Below are 16467 nucleotides of genomic sequence, written 5' to 3'. Positions count from 1 at the left end.
TCTGGAGCTGGATTTTAAGTGAAGGGGAGAAGACACTCCCCACCCCCCACACCGCCAGTGCCTGGGGTGGAAGTTCCCAGGCGCTGCAGGGACAGGACCGGGCGGAATGCCTGCAGACAGTCCTCTCCTGCTGAGTGGCCGGCTGGGGCTAAGAGGAGAGGTTTGGAAGGCATTTCACGGTGGTGACTCTCATCTGGGTGCACCCCGTCCTCAGCATGGGACGCCTGATCCTGATTAGACCTTCTCACGGGTGGTCTCTCCTCCAAAGCCTCGGGGCTCCTTTCTCTTTGGTGCTGGATGACACTGGCAGCCTTCGTTTTTCCAACCGTGAGCAGACACATGGGATAGAAATTTGAGAGTGGCTTTTCTTTACTGCACCGCCAGCATAGATGGGCTTGCTGCCTGCCACAATGGGGGTGACACCCCCACAAGGCTCTGTCCCTGCTGAGCCCCGGTTGCCCCCTGTGACCTGGTCTGAGCAGACTGATTAGCCCATGGAGTTCCTGCCTGCAATGACAACTCCTCACCCTCACAAACACACAGTCTGGTGTGCACACATGCTCCTGGGGGGGGGGCAGGTGAAAGGGTCTTGCTTTATGCGCAGAAATAAAAATTCCTCCTGTGAAAATATTCAACAAATATATGGGACGTGTAACATGGTGAAAAGAGAATGAACTTCAAAGCCTCATAGACTTGGGTGCAATTCTTTTGCCGCTCCACCAAGCACAGTGATAACTGCTCTGTGTCCTCAGGCAAGTTCCTTGCCCATCCTGAACATGTTTCCTTATCTATAAAAATCTGCCAGATGTAATCTACCCAAAGGACACAAAAATACTAATTCGAAAGGAAACCTGCACTGCTTTGTTTATAGCAACACTATTTACAAGAACCAAGATATGGAAACATGGAAACAACCTAAGTCCCCCCAAATAGATGACTGGATCAAGAAGATGTGGTCTAACGATGCAATGGAATACTACTTGGCAATCAAAAAGATAAACTCATGCTGTTTGCAGCAACATGCATAGAGTTGGAGGGGATTATGCTAAGTGAATTATGTCAGAAGGAGGAAGATAAATATCAAATGGTCTCACTTGTAGTAGAATATAGGGAAACTGAGCAAAGGGTCAGGAAGAAGACAAAACTTCCAAGCTGAACATAGATCTGAGGCATATAGCAGGGATGGGGGATTGGGGGTGGGAGAGGTGGTTACTCTTCACCACCACCTGTTTCGCCTCTATTGTCCGATGAGAAAATCAGGAAGTCAAGGCTCTGGTCTTGAATGCCACATCTCCCCATCCAAGTACCACCCCATCAAGCCATGTGGAAGGGGCTGCATCCTGGAGATGTGTGAGTCAATCAAGGCAGCGGTGGTGTTTTCCTGCTATGGCCTCAGCCCTCGCAGTTTCCCTCAGCTGGACCATGTGTCTGGAGAAACAACCCCAAAAGGAGGTGACCACCTGCACCCCTCTGGCGACCTTGCCGAACCCATACTGGGACTGGTAAGAGACTATCTGGGGAGGAAACCGTCAGGTGCTGCCTAGGAAAACCACACAGCCTGGTTCTCACCTTCATTCACAAAGAAGGGGAAGGGAATTATGGGAAGAACTTTGCATCCTTCCTGTGACCCGTGTCACCCCGAGGTCGCCCGACTGGTATACCGCTCTGTGGCAGCTCATCGACAATCCCTCATCAGGAAACAAAAATCCATCTTTATTTGGTGATGCTCCTACACTTAAGGTTTGATCGTCCCTATGTCCGCCTCAGCAAATCGTTTTTTGGTAATGATAGATGGAAAGGTCAAGAGGAAATTCCCTCAGAAGTATAGGTACCTAATAAATCGTCTGGGGGTTGGATGGGGATTTCCTCTTCCTAGAGTGAGTCTGGGGTGAGGGATGAACCCCACAGTCCCCCTCCGGGACCAGCAATCTATGAGAAAACACCAGTCTGTGTTCAGGTTGACCAGAGCAAGCAGCAAGCGAGCTCACCCTCAAGTGCTGTGTCAAGGCTGTGAAAAATGACTGTTGCTGAGATCCAGCATGCACACTTGAACTCCGACTCCTGGGGGAAGGCGTGACTTCTTTCAAATGGCATCATGGCTTTTAAGGACAACATCTGAATCATTCATATAAGACATTTACCTTTCAGACCCTTAAGGTTTCCCCTGGAGAAACTTTGTGCCGTTATCAGATCCAGGCAAGTGTGCTGGGCTGTGAATTGGGTACCAGTCAGAGCCCCACTATGACTTGATTTTTCTCCATTTATTTTATTTTATTTTTTAAAGATTTATTTTTATTTATACAAGAACTGGGGTACAGGTCAGAGGCGCGGGAGTGTGAGGGAATTCACCAGAGACAGAGCAGGGAGCAGAACAGACAGATTGACCGAAATACGCTGCTGAGGGGAGCAGCGGGCGAGACAGGAGAGGTCTGCCACGCCATGTGGCAATCTACCTGGCTGACCGGGAATCGAACCCATGTGCAGAGGCTGTGGACAGCTTCACAGCACTGTGCTCCACCTGCTGCACCACCGGGGAGGCCCCTCTCCATTTATGTTAGCTGCTTGTGCAGGACAGCACTCCAATGCCTTTACTGGCCACTATCTTCCTTTCACTTTCCACTTTTTTTTCCAATGAGATAGTTGTTTGGATACTTGTGTTTGTTTCTTGCCTCCTCTGCCAGGCGATGTGCTTGATGAGAGGGGAACCTGGCTGGTTTCATTCATCTCTGGGTCTAAGATGCTCAAAGAGGAAAAACAGATAAGCTTTAGCTTGAGTGAACTTGCATTAGAAACTCAGAAATTACAGGTGCAGCCCCTTCTGCATGGCTGGGTGGGCTGGCATCTGTGATGGGTAATGTGGGCATTCAATAAACTAAGTTTATTGTCAAATAATCTTGGAGTTACAAGTGAGGGCAGACAGCCTTTGCTGTCTGTACCCAAAATGGTCAGTCTTCTATAAAGATAAATATCTCCTCCCGGAGATCGGGGTACAGTACTCCCCAAAGCCATCATTTATGATACAGGCTCCAACTCAATTCCTTTGACTTGAGCATTGAAAAAGGCCTTTTTTGGGAATTATTACCGAGAATTTCTAAATGTTAAAGACTTAATTAAGTCCTTAATTATTGGGCCTCCCCTGGTGGCACAGTGGTTGAGCACTGGGTTGCGAGGCTGTCCACAGCCTCTGCAGCGCCAGTTCGATCCCTGGCCACCGGCGAGGGTCCCACACACAAAAAATCCTTAATTATTAACACTAATATGCTTATTAGTCTTTAACCTATAAGTCTTAACTGCTGAATTATCCTTCAAAGGTAACACTTTTAGTTATATAGGAAACAGAACCCTCAGCTCTATGATGTCCTAGCAACAATCCTCAAATTATTATTATTATGATGTCCTAGCAACAATCCTTAAATTATTAATACATTTCTTTTGCAAAATGAGTTCTAAATTGTATGCCTGCAACTATGGGGTACTGAGCTAGGTGCTCCTGGCAGAAATATATAAGTAAGCATTTTGCCAGCATCTTTTCATTAGTCACACTATTATTTCAAAACCTTCTTAATGAATTCAAAGGTCCTGAATATTAGGGAGACTATACCTTCAAATCTCTTCTAATTACTCAAGTTGTAAAAATAGACTCACCCTACTTTTTGCCTGTTTGCCCTTGTTTGGATGGAAAATCACGCACCAGAGGTTTAGACTGGTGGCCTGGCACTTGAATTTAACCTGCAGGTGCTTTATTTAGCAGGCACATCGCTTAAAAAAGTATGAGCCAATATTTTAATATTAGGGGATTTTACAAAATGGTCTGGATTCTGGAAATTCAACCAAACTGGCGTGTCTGCAACTAGCTGTAGCTGAAAATTTTTTCTCTAGGGCAGGCATCTGCTGATCTCTGCATCTATACTCTAAATACTGGAATGTGTATGATTATAAACCGTTTGCTTTCTTTTGAAAAATTTTAATTAATGTTTCCAAAAATTTTCTAACAGGGAATGAAAAGCAACAGTTTTTGAGGAACTCGTATCATCGGCTTCACTGTTAATGCATGCATATTCTTTTCAGGCAAATTGTGCTGCTAGAATGAGTGAAAATCGTAGAATGGAAAAGTAAGAGCAGAGACGAGACAATAGCAATTCAGGGGGCCACAGGCCTCGCAGATCATTTCTGGGTTAGTTCGTTGAGTTATTCCGTGTTGGACTTGAGGTTTCCAATTTGCCAGATGTAGGAATGTCCCAGAGCAAAGAGGCCACGTCACAGACATCTCCTTTTTCATGCAGAGGGGGCTGGGTCTCACTCTGGATGCTCTGCTCAAATCCCCTGTGGTTTGTTTAGCTCGAGCTGCATCTGAGTCCGGGACAGGCGTGGATGACGATAAACTAGCTGTCGGAAAGCAGCGATGGGAAATCCACTAGGAACCAGGGCACGCTGGGGAAATCCTTCCATTGAGCGTCCCCCGAGTAATTGGTCTCCTTAGGGAGAGTTTTCAGTTTATATGTTTCGTGCACGAGAAGAGTCCCGGTGCCCTGCGTGTATCCCCGCCCTTCTGTTTTTTTTTTTTTTTTTAAAGATTGATTTATTTATGCATAGAAGAACTGGGATATAGGCCAGAGATGCAGGGGGTGAGAGGATTCACCAGAGACAGAGTGGGGAACAGAACAGGCAGATTGACTGAAATACACTGTTGAGGGGAACAGCTGGCGAGTCAGGAGAGGTCTGCTCGCCATGTGGGTCACCTCCCTGGTTGGCTGGGGGATCAAACTCTGCTGCAGAGGTTGCAGATAGCTTCACAGCGCTGTGCTTAATCCCTTGTGTCACCAGGGAGGCCCTGTGAAATGACTTCCAGGCTTGTGTCTGTGAACTTCATCTTGTGCAAATCTGTAGCAAGACAGGGGATGTTTCCTTAGGTAGATTATTGAGAATATCCTTACTGGGGCAATAGAATCTCCACAGACAGCAGCTAAGGGCAGTACCCCATTCACCAAAAAGATAAGAAATTTCATTGCGGGCATACTGTGTAGCTGGGGGGCCGTGAGCTTTCCTGAAAGATCTAAAACAGTTCTTAAGAAGGTTTGGCTTTTGGATGCCAATAGACCAGAGTTTTTCAACCTCTGTCAATCTTATGGCATCTTAGGGAAGATCATTCCTTTTTTTTTTTTTTTTTTTGGTGGGGGAGGGGAACTATAAGATGTTGCATGGCTTCTACCCTTGTGATGCCAGCAGCAACCCCCCTCCCTGCAGTGACAGGCAGAACTGCCCTGCAGCAATGCCCCTGCCATAGATTTTGCCAGAGGGTTCAGGTTTTGTCTTCAAAGATGGAGGGAGGAACTGGAAGGCCAAGGAATCTGTGATCCCTCTCTGGACCCTGAAGGGCAATGAGCACACTTCACATGGGCAAAGTCAAAGCCCACACCCTCTCCTGTGCCTTTAGTTATCTGGTTCTTGCTCCTCCAGGCAAGTGACCTCATCAGCCTCAAGGTTTATTAAAATAACAGGTGACCCATCCTATGAGATCATGGGATTTGCTCATCACAGCTCCTCTAGGACAACTCCATGTGGGTGATTTGTTGGGGGACAGCACCCACCGGCCAGGTTAGAACATAGTGTTCTGTGTGTTTGCACCAGCCGGCAGGCAACTGCTGGACTTGGGCTACTGGCCTCCCAGAATCATAGTGCTGGAGGCTGCTCTCCCAAGCCTGGGCGGGTTTGTTTGCTGTTTTCTGGACAGGCCGAGTGAGGACCGCTGGCCAGCTCACCTGGAGGATGAGTCAGAGTGAGCTCAGGTCCAGCCACCCGAGACATGCTTGTCCTCCCACACCCCCCCTGAGATTGCCATTTTATAATGCAGTTTGAAGGTTTCTGCATCTACATAGAAATACTGTGTATTTATTTTTCTGATTCTTGCAAGAAAACCCAAAGCCACAAGATGGTATTTGAAGCACTGCACGATGGCTTGAGGTCTCCCTCCTGTGATGCGTTCCTGGGGTTCTTGTGCATGTGCCTGTGAGCTTGCTCCCCTGATCTAGCTGGGTCCCAGCTCTGGCAGGGTCTCTGTGGATGACCGAGGGGCTGCCCAGGGGAACATCTGGCTGCCAGTGTCCTTGGACATCCTTTGCTAGTGCTGCAAGCTTGACCAAGCTTTTAGAAATGGAATTACAATTAAAAAAAAAAAACCTAAGGCCTCCCTGGGGCGCAAAGGGTTAAGCACAACACTGTGGGGCAATCCACAGCCTCTGCAGAAGGAGAGTTCATCTGGTCCCTCAGGGGAGCAACCCACATGGTGCAGCAGATCTCTCCTGACTGGCTCGCCCGCTGCTCCCCTCAGCAGTGTATTTCAGTCAGTCTGCCTGTTCTGTTCCCCACTCTGTCTCTAGTGAATCCTCTCACCCCCGCATCTCTGGCCTGTACTCCAGCTCTTGTATGCATAAATAAATAAATCTTTAAAAAAAATAAAAAATAAATAAAAATTAAAAAAAACCTAATATTAAATATTTTTTTTTAATTGATGCGAGGTTGGTTTCCAAACCCACGATTCAATGGCAGTCACCTCCCAGGGCCACTGCCATGCCTTCAGCTTCAGATTCTTCTCCCCTCTTTCTAGATTTTGAATCTTGCTTGCCTATCAGCTCAGGCAGAAGAAATGCCATGCTCAAAGGAGCAAAGTGTGTGCAGATGTGTAAAGAAAACTCACAGCCCTTTTCTGCAAGACCTCCCAGCCCTGATCAGTACACATGTAGGGATATAAAGGAAATAAGCAGTGGGGACACTTGAGAAAACCTCAAGCATTTAAGTGCATAATGAAATTAAAATCCCCAAGTCCGATTGATCCAGAAGTTGGATTGATCCAGAAGTTAGGGATGGGCACATGTCTGGGTGTAGAGACTTGTCGAAGAGATGGAACTGGATGGAACTGGAAGGCCAAGAAAGCTGTGATCCCTCTCTGGACCCTGAAAGGCAGGGGGCACACATCACATTTTCAAAATCAAAGCCCACACCCTCCATTCCAGACTCAAGACGTGGCGGCTTCTCTGCTGGGGCCTAATGCACAACTTCAGTGTGTTCATTAACAAGCAACACAATTTAAAACACAAAATAATTCAAAAGCCTCAAAAACCAAACCAAACCAAACCCCAGAAGCTTTCTAAAATAAGGAGGAAAAGGAAGGAAAAGAAACTGGGGGCAGCTTGCAGAGCTGCAGCTAAAGAACAGAGAAAGAGGGTAAAAGGAGAGTCACATAGGTGGGCACAGGATCAGGCATTTTCCCATGGCCACAGCTAAGAGCATCACTTATATGATATGAAGGTTAGAAGGATGACACCATGGCAAGGAATATTCTGGAACAACCCTGTTCCAATGACAAGAGGAGGTGGGAATCAAGCAGTTGTTCCCTATCATGTGCCTCAACATGGGCTTCAGACTGAAGCCCAAACACCACTCCCGGGGCGAATGTGTGTCTGAATTCCTTCCCCAAGCCCTCAGCTCTCTGGTGGGCTGGCGTGAGAAGGAAGGAATGTGGGATCCCAGGGCTGCCTAACTCTGGGTGATTGTTCACACTGGTTCTTTCTTAAAACTAGCTTTTGATAAAACTTGAGCAGCAGAGATCGTGGTGGATTCTACGCAGAAATATAAAATGATGGGCTTTTCCCTCCACGCAGGAGGAGCAACCTGACAGTGGTTTAACCTGTCCGGGACAGGCCTCAGAAGACTCTTGATGACATAAACAAAAATGTACTTTTCCCCCCAAAGGCAGGCGTGTGCCTGATGCAGGAAGCCCTGATGGTGAGCTGTGTTTACACAATAGCTCTCTTACCACAACCCTGGCCTCCATCAATATTTTGACCCAGCAGACCCCACACCCTATCAGCTCATCAGTACCATATCCTGCTTTCCCACGTCCCCCCACCAATCTAGCTGTGTTCCCCAGGTGGGTGGACCCATATCCAGCACCCAGGACCCCAAAAAGATCCTGCCCCCAAAGCAGATCCTGACTGAGGCCTCCAGGGTGCCAGCAGCTTCGGAGCTTGCTGTGAGCCCAAGGGAAGCCGGAGAACAGAATCTATCCTCGTAGCCATTTGCTGCTTCATATATTACAAAGCAGAAGAGATTATGTCTTAATTACACGCTCTTCATTCTAAAAGGCGACGGTGGCCACTAGCATTTAAATCTATGGAAAACATGTGTCTGGCCGCCGAGGTTAATAAAGTGCTTGGCGATTTTTTCCAGGAGCTGAGAAGGTTTCTGTAATCACGGGCAATTGCTACCCTGGCTTGCAGAGAGCTATGAGCTGAGTCACTGGACTGTAAACAGGTCGTGGGGAATGTCTGGGCTGGTCTCGAGTTTCTCAGGGTGCAGGAGGGCTGCCCCTGGGCTGATGGTGGCGCTGGAATTGGGTCCCAGGAGGGACAGGGGTCTTGAGGGGCTGTGGACTGAGCCCAGGGCTCTCCCGCAGGCCCTAACTTTTCCCCTCTTGGAGGAAATGCTGCAGACATTTAAATATTTCCAAACCAAACAAGACACCCTGAAGGATTCTCCTCCTGTGGCCCTCTCATCTGCCTTGGGCCGGATTTGAAAATATCAAACAAGGCAGCAGTGACGAGGGCTGGCAGGAAGACAGGATAACAAAGCCATCCCGTGCTGAGCTTCTGCTCGTGTGATCAGGGGCTGCTTTTAAAATCTACGGCGGCCCGAAGGCGGGGTGGTCTTCCAGACGGTCGCACCAGAGGGCCCCCATCTCCCATCCTTCCTGTAAGATCCCAGATAATAAGGCAAAGTATGAGGGAGCTTGAGGACTTGAATTCTTCCTATCGACACCCCACCCCACGCTTGCTCTCAGTGTGCAAATCTATTTAATGCCTATTTCTCAGAGAACATTCTTGTGCCCTAGTTAGCCCTAAGAAGCCTCTTCATGCTCTCCTGTTCCCCACATTAAATCAGATTTTACATCATCATCTGGGCTTTCTCTCTTTTTCACCCCACCCCATGCTCTCTCCTGTTCCCCCAAATTAAATCAGATTTCACATTGTCATCTGGACTTTGATGGTAAAGAAAAGAAAAGTCCTAGAATTTCTTGTTCCATGAGAATCAAGCCTGTTGGGAAATTCCAAAAATCCTCATCCCATGTCAGCCCTGAATTTGGGGGAGAAAAATGAAAGTTGTGACTTTGGCCTCGTTCGGCATGTAATTGTTAATAGAATTGTGGTTTCTTTCTTTCTTTTGTAATCTTGTTTTCCAAATTAAAATCCCAGTGACTCAGCCTGGCCTTTGGTCTGAGAAACTCGAGTCCTGCAGGAACAGGCAGAGAAGAAGCTCAGGGAGAAGGCCTGGCAAACAGCCGTCCCTGCCCCTGCCGGCACCTGGCTAGCCCCTCACCCAGAGGCTCCACGGCCCCACGCAGGGGGTGGGGGGTGGTCAGAGGCTGGAGGTAATGATGGTGGCGATCACCCTGTGGGAGTAGAGCTTGCCGGGATCCCGGATGTCCAGGGTCATTCAGAACCAGCTTATGCCCTGGGTGGAGAATTAGAGGCTGCTGAACATGGGTCCCCAGGGAACCATCCCACCAGACCTACTCGGGAGCAAAGCCAGTGTTGCGAGGCCCCAGGGCTGTGTCAGTGCGGCCTGGTGCTCCCCTGGGATCTTAGGAGCAAGGATAGGAGCTCTGGAGACCCCTGCCTTTGCCTGGCTGCTCGGGACCTGTCCCTCCACGTGGGATGAGGGTGGGCTGCGCCTGGATGTGTGAGCTTCCCGCATAGCCTTCCCTGGGCGGAGGCCTGGGCACCCCTGCTCACCTGCCTTCAGGGGAGCCTCTCGCGCACCTGCTGCTCCACCCTCCACCCTTCCACCCTGCCAGGTTCCCACTCATGGGGCTGAATGGCCTCCGTTACCAGCTGAGTAATATCGAATTAGTTTGTTTAGGAAATGAGGTTAGAAAGACGGGCCTTGGAGTCTATTTAAAGACGGGGTGTGGGCAGGTAAGCAGGGAGCTGCTGCATTAACATCGTGTTCATCAAACCACGTCAGCACCGTCGGCTCCTCTCCAGCTCATGAAGGCAACGGTTCTTGGCTCTGGTCTTCCTCTTCGGCGGGTGTGACCGTGGATGTGAGGCCCGTGGTAGGTCAGGGAAAAAAACTGCCTGGGCTGTGAAAGGGCACCTCAGGGGGTGCCCTTTTTACTCCTCCAGAAAGCAGGTTATCGGGGGCTGGGCCCTGGGCACAGGCAGGACTTTGCAGTGTGTTCAAATAGAAGGCACCCAGACCTGGGTCCCGGCGGCCTGGGCTCACAGGAATAGCTGCCCAGGGGCCTTGTTTGCTCTGAAACTGTCTTGGACAGTGGGCAAGGATCTGGGATGAGGAGCCCTGGGCCATCCAGTGTATTTCCCTTCGATTAGGAGCTTGGTTGTCGCTGTTAGGGTGGAATATGTTGGATTGTTAGGGGGGTTGCATGTGAATTATATATATAGGAACCCCAGTGCCTCGGGAGCGCTTGGGGCTGGGTATTTAAGAGGGAATCGAGTTGAAGTGAGGTCGTCAGGTCCTAATCCAATAGGGAGAGCTGGACAGACAGACCCCTGGCGAGGGAATTTGACCTCAAAACCTACGGACAGGACGGGCATGATGAGCCCAGGAGAGACGCTTCAGAAGAAACCGGCCTACATTTTGGATTTCTGCCTTCTAGCACAGTGAAGGAATAGATTTCTGGTTATTTTTTTTTTTTATTTATTTATAATTCCTTTTTACTGAGGTCACTTTAGTTCACACCATGATCGGAGTTTCGGGGGTGCAGTTTCTCAGCTCAGCAACTGCATCTATCACCCCCTGCCCGTCCCCCAGTGTCCAATCACCTTGCACCTAGATCCCTGCTGTTTAAACTGCCTGATTCGGGGGCTTTGTTACAGCAGCGCCAGCAGATGAAGGCAGTCGCCCATCTGCGGTCACTGGGGATGGTGGGGGGGGCAGGGTCCGCCACCTCACTGGGTCATGTCTGGGACGGGTTTTTGTCTAGAGGAGGAGAGGCTGGGCCTGTCTGGTTCCTCTCAGGACTTAGGGTCACCAAAAGGAAGAGGGGTCCCTTCTACCCTGGCCAGGGGAGACCCAGTGGTGGAGGCTGCACTCATGGGGAATTTGTGGCCTTAGGGAACAGCTAGCGCCCCCTCCAAGTACCCCACCATCACAGCCTTTCACTGTAGGAGTGTTGGGTGGTCCCAGCTCCAGCACTCCTGGGCTGCCCGGGCCCCTGCTCTGTGGCTACCGGACTGAGTATAGCCTCTTAAATGACAACATGGCAACTTAATTTAAAAGAGGCTGTTTTTTCTGCTTCTGGGATCAGAGAGAGGGAATGTCTAGTCAGGAGGGAGAAGGAAAGCTCCAGGGATGCTTCTTAACACCATGCAGTGGTGACTTGGAGACTTAGAAGCTTGACCTGTGTGCTAGGCCATCAGCCTGTGTTCTTGGGGCTAGAACTGCAAAGGCAGTGGAGCATATGTCTGTGTGTCTGTCTGTGTCTCTGTGCATATGCGTCTGTTGTATGTCTGTGTGAGTTTCTGTGCGTCGGTGTGTTGTATGTCTGTATCTGTGTGTAATTTGTGTCCGTAAGTCTGTGTTTGTGTGTCTGCCTGTATCTATATGTCTGTGTGTCTGTATCTGAATGTGTGTCTGTGTGTCTCGTGTGAGCACGTGTGTCTATATACCTGCATATGTGTCACCAGTGGCCCTGGGGTCCATGCTCCCTTTGTTGACTCTCTCTCACTTGCTGGGGGCTCTTCCTCGGCACTCATTGCTGGCCTACTGAGTCCTAGAGCTTGGAAGAATACACTCTTCCATCATTGGCAACTTCCCTGCAGGTTGTCCAGGGGAGGGTGAGACCTGGGTCCCTGGTTTATCATCCAGACATGCAGCACCCCCTGTGAATAAGCACAGCTGCCTGGGGCAGTTCATGGGGGGCCTCCTCTACCCCTCCCCCCTGAATCTTGCCCTGACCCCACCCAACCTTCTTCCTGGGAAAGAGCCCTTATCTCTTATAATGGGGAGGGTACCCGGCACTGGGCTGGGCTGCACCCCCACCCTGCAGTTGGGAGCTGGAGCTGGGGGCTGTAGGGCTTCCGCTGTCTCTCTGGTGTTCCCTGAGGGAGAAGGTGGGCAAAGATTGGTTACAACTGTCCTGGGGGGAGGGGTGTAGCCCTGCAGCCGGGGGTGCTCGCTGGACATCCACCCAGGGGACAGCAGCCACACACAGCTGGGGCTACCCTATCCCCGGAAGGGTTTCTGTGAGACATAAACAAGATAAAGGTCATTAGTGGCTGTCAATCCCCCAGCTGTGGAAGCACCTGGGGATTTTCCCAAGAATCCTGAGGCTCACATGCCCCCCAGGGGCTGCTCAGCTGGACAGCTGGGGACAGGACTGGCCGTGGGTGGCTTCCCAAGCTCCCGGGGCCTTCCACCACACACTCAGCCTGTGACTGAGCTGTGCATGCAAAGTCCTCATCTGGTGACCTTGGGTCCCAAGATGGGCCCTCAAGGTCAGCTCCCTTGCTGCCTTCGGGATCCCTCTTCAGGCACCCAGCACCTGGCCTGTACCTTGCTTTTCCACCCAGCAAAGCCATTCTTTGCCAAGAGCGGTTCCTTTCATTCTTCTTGACAAATAACCATCAGCCTCCACCACCCTGGGGTCCAGCCAATCACCCCATTAAAAAAGCGAGGCCTCTGTTCAGAGCTGGGGTGAGCAGGCTGAGGGGAGCCCAGGTGACACTGGTCATATGGATGGAGCCCGGCTAAACGGAGGGTCCCCAAGAGAGGCACCAGCTGTCTTGTGAGCTCAGGAGGGTAGGTGGCGTGAGGGCTCCTGGGACTTCTGAGATCAGCAAAGGTGAGTGTGGGAGGGGCACCTGGGGGAGCAGCAGCGCTCCAGACCAGCTCTGGCCCAGGCTGGGGTGGTGGGGGAGGGAAATATGGTGCCCTTCAGAGGGGACAGGTTGAGGGCCTTGGTTTCCCTGCAGTACCTGAGCCCCCTCCCTCAGAACTCCAGAACTTCTAGGGCTTCCATTTCCGAAATAAGTCAGTGTCTGTTTCGGAAGCACCACCGTGATGCTCAGTAACGAGGCGTCGCTGGATCTGGAGGAGAGCTTTCCTTTGGGGAAGGAGGTGCGAATTTCATTTCATACTGCCCAGCGGGCAGACCCCATTTCCTAAAAGGAGAATCAAGATTCCTCTTCCTAGATCTTCTAGAAGTAGCTGCAGCAGCTCAGAAAATTTGAGCATGTACAACTAGAGAATGCACCGACTCCCGCAGCGTTCAGGCAGAAGCCAAGCAAAACAGACCAGGGGCCCTTCGGCAAAGCCCTGGCACTGGGGTCTGAGGGACGGCAGCGCCTCCCGGGGCAGGTCGGCCTCAAAGGCTGCTTCGGCTCTTTTGGGGACTGACGGACGCGCAGAAGGTAGTTTTCAGGCCTCCTCTTTCTCCCCCCATCCCCTCTGGCTGCCCCCTGCTGCTCCCCCAGCCCGGCCAGTTCTCCCGCAGGCTATGCCTTTCCCTCTTCTTTCTAGTCCTTTCCCAAGGTTTCCTCTTCTTCCTACCACCCGCCCTTCCGCTGTTTCTCTCTGCTTTCTCTCTTTTCTCCCCCCTTCTCCCCTCCGACTTTCTCTCCTCTTTCCTTCCTCCGGACCCCCAGTTCCTCTTTCTCTTTTTCTCCTTCTTTCTCTTCCCCGTCGCTCTCCATCTCGCTCCCTTTCTCCGCCCTCTCCCACCTTCCTTCTCGATCTGCCTCTCCTCCCTGCACCCCATAGTTCCAGACATATTTGTATACAGGGGCCATTATTTCTAAAAAAGATTTGTTTATTCATGCATACAAGAACTGGGGTGCAGGCCAGAGGTGTGTGTGTGGGGGGGGTGAGAGGATTCACCAGAGACAGAGTGGGGAGCAGAACAGGCAGACTGACAGAAGTACACTGCTGAGGGGAGCAGCGGGGAGTCAGGAGAGGTCTGCTGCACCATGTGGGTAGCGCCCTGGCCAGCCGGGGATTGAACTCGTGCAGCAGTGGCTGCAGACAGCTTCATAGGTTGCATCTTAACCCCTTGCGCCTCCAGGGAGGCCCAAAAATTCAGAATACTTTTGAGGTTATAATGGCATAATGTACAGATCCTCTAAATTATGTGCCCACCCTGAGCAGTGTCTGCCACAGCCTTGAATCAATACAGCAACAGCCCTGCAGCAGGTAGGACTAATAAAGATGGTAAGTAGAGTCAGATGAGTGCAGTTCAGGGGTGACCACAATGGAGGACAACTCCAGGGAGTTCACATGCTCCCGATCTCCTCATTTTCACAGCCTTGTTAGGACCAGGAAAATGAATAACTATAAGAAAGTGAAAATCAAAATCAACAAAAAACTATGAACCAGAGACAGTTTTTGGGGAGTGGGGGGCGGGAGGGGAGGGATTGGGGTCAGAATGAGGGGGTTGCAAATGTATGGGAAATATAAAAAATAAAATTTATTATTTAAAAAAAATTTAAAAAAATAAAGGAGGAATTTGACAGCAAAAAATAAATAAATAAATAAATAAAATAAAATCCCTTCCATGTGAGCGTGGGCTTCACCTGAGAATTGCCTCTGAGCAATGGCAAACATGACGGAATGTGCCACTACGGTCATGTTTCCTTACGTAGAACCCCACTTTACCGATGACTTGATTTAAAGACTATCTCCTCAGCTCAGCTCGCTTTAAAGAAGTAATTGGCCATGTGGAAGGCCCATGTGCCGTGTGACGAGTGTGGACTTCCAGAAGCTGAGGCAGCTCTCAGGTGTCAAGAAATCAGGGTCTAAGTCCTCTACCCACAAAGAAACGAATTCTGCCAAAACTGCATGAAGACCCCGAGAGGATTAGTCACCGGATGACACAGCCCAGCCAGCACCATAACTGCGCTTTGTGACCCCACCGAAGCTGTGCAGGGGCCACTGTTTCTATGCACTTGCGATCTGGACCCCCCTTCCTTTGCCTTCTCCCTGTTTCACCCTCAAAAGATTTTATAACTAATAATGAAGTTTCTTTTCTCGCCTGCTCGGTCACCTCCTTCCATCTGGAGACGTCTGTCATCCCTGCTAGTGCAGAATTATTGCTCTAATGAGGCAGGGGGAGTCAATGATTTTCCCCTTGACTTCACTTTGCAAATTTTACTAGAATAAAATGTGTGCCCTCGTTGCTTTAATGAAAATGGGCAGGTTACACCTTCTGGTGCAGGGTTCAGCATTAAGCCCTGCATTTCCCCAGAGACCAGTAAGGAATCACAGTGGACCAACTATTTTTGAAAAACCTTTTTAGATCTTTGCTTCACTAATGAATGTTCCAGCCTTAACACCTGCCCATTTGAACCCCGCAAGATATTTGCCTTTCCAGAGCTGTGGTTTTCAGAAGGTGGCCCCAGGACCAACATTATCAGCATCACCTGGGAACGTCTTAGAAGTCCAAACTCTCACGCCCCACCCCCAAGGGGGTGAACCAGAAAAAGGGGTGAGGAGTCCTGCTTTAGAGAAAAGATCCCCATTTTTTAGAAAGTTGTCCTACAGCTAGAAAAACGCCTGAATCACGGCGCGAGAGGCGTTTGCTCCACCAGGGGGCGCGCTAGCCTTTCCAATGCGGTCACTCCAACGACGCAGCGTTTTTGTCTTTGAGGTCCTGTCATTCTCTGTATAAACAAGTTACGTTCAAGTGTTTAGGATATAAATTACGACCATGCCGGCTGCCTCGGAAGGAATGTAAACACAGCACTGTGGTCGGAGCAAACTCTGAAACTGACTTCATAATTTATAGCAGGCCCCTGAGTAGCTCAGCATAAAGGGGGGTGGGTGGGTGGGGGGGAGTCCTATTTAACTGCAAATATGATAATGGAGACACACAAAAAAATGTTTAAATCACTGCTTAATTTTGGAAAATATAGACAGGAAGTCGAAAGATTAGGACGATGCTTAAGACTTTTAAAAACAAGATGTTTTACTAATGAGACCGTCTCTGGGCTGAAATTCACTGGGAATACAAAAACCCTGTGTGCGATGACTGCCTGGTGATGGATGGGGTGGATGGCCTTTTAGGGAACATGGGACAAAGGTGAGTTTGAAAAGTCCAGAGCAAAAACAAAACAAGAAACCAGCTGAGCTGGAGAAGCAAGGCCAGCGTGAGGGTGGGTTGGGAGCCTTCCCTCGGTCAGCTCTCTGGTGGGTTGGCAGGGCGGCTGGGAGAGCTAAGATGGGTCCCCATGGGTGGCCCGTTTTCTCTCACTTTACCCATTCTGCCTGGTGACTTCCTGACTGGGAAAGGAAGCCAGGCAAGAAAGGAAAAAAGAATCTGAGGGCACCCACAAGGGGAACCATCCCATCTCTTGTTAAAAGAAGGAAGGAACACTGAGAGGGAGAAAGAGGATAGGCATTGGGGTGCAGGATGCACTAAAATAGGGCTGGTCAGCCTATGAGTGGGGTCCCACG

Source organism: Talpa occidentalis, unplaced genomic scaffold (genome assembly GCF_014898055.3).
Source record: "Talpa occidentalis isolate TD23 unplaced genomic scaffold, MPIMG_talOcc4v2.1 talOcc4.2, whole genome shotgun sequence".
NCBI lineage: Eukaryota > Metazoa > Chordata > Mammalia > Eulipotyphla > Talpidae > Talpa > Talpa occidentalis.
The sequence above is the reverse complement of the archived record's forward strand: the minus strand, read 5'-3'. Positions refer to the sequence as shown.